Raw genomic sequence first — 1,163 nt, 5'->3', positions numbered from 1 at the left:
GTTTTGTGTTTTTGTAAGTCTTTTCTTTTTGTGGTTTGTTTAAAAAATTAATAAAAAGACCATGATCAAAAAAAAGTTGAGTTTTGCTGATAAAATGTCTGACCTCAGAGAGAAGATTCTGGAAATCACATCTGAGTATCCAGCTCTGAAGACCCTCATCATTCATACAGGAAGTGATGAAGTTGTGAACCGACAGAAATCCAGAAGAAAGATTTAATTCAGCTGCTGAATGCAGTTAAGAATCTCAACATGGATGTATTGATCAGTGGGCCAATTCCTACAGCCCGAGGAGGGGCTGAGAAATTCAGTAGACTTTTTGCCCTTAATGGTTTTTTGGAAAAGTCCTGTGCTGACCACTCTGTGAGATATGTGGATAACTTTGATCTGTTCTAGGAAAGACAACATCTGTTCAAGTCTGATTGATTGAATTTGAATCATTCTGAAGCTAAGATGTTAGTTTCAAACATGAAGTATTTCCTGAACCAAGTGCCGGCTGGAAACAACAGAAAACAACAGGAGTGTTGATCAGCTGATATCTGAGGCTGAAGGACAATAGAAGCCAACTTAGACACCGATGCAAAACAACATGCAAGTAGCTGATAAGAAGACTGCTGCAGAACCAGAACCACAAAGAGAGGAGTTACTTCAAGCTGCTGAACCGGAAGAAAATCTGGATTCATCGTCATCACAACCAGAGTAATCAGATAATGTGTTCCCCCAGCCTTCAAATGAAGAAAAACTGACCATTACTTCTCTTCCACCAGAGAACACCAAACCATCAACTGAGAACAGAGGATGGGATGAAATTGAGGACCCTCTTAAACAAGAAAATGAGCATTTGGATTATCACACAAAGCTACGGAACCTCTGGGCAAAGAATAAAAAGAAATGGACAGAAAATAATAAACAAGAGTGTAAAGAGATCATTTTGAGTCTTAATGCTGTGGAAGGAGAGGAGGAGTTAGAAGAGTGGAAAAAGTTACATGATTGGTCACCCTGAATTGAATATTTTTATGTGTGGGAGGAATAAAAATTGAATTTCTTGGGTTGGGAAATGTTTAGAAATATCCTGATGTGACAACAGCTGTTATAACATGTCTTTATAAAGTTTTCATAAAATTTCCTTATAGTTTTGATATATTTTATACAATATATGTCAAGAG

Source organism: Austrofundulus limnaeus, unplaced genomic scaffold (assembly GCF_001266775.1).
Source record: "Austrofundulus limnaeus strain Quisiro unplaced genomic scaffold, Austrofundulus_limnaeus-1.0 Scaffold2191, whole genome shotgun sequence".
NCBI lineage: Eukaryota > Metazoa > Chordata > Actinopteri > Cyprinodontiformes > Rivulidae > Austrofundulus > Austrofundulus limnaeus.
Note: the sequence above shows the minus strand (reverse complement) of the source record.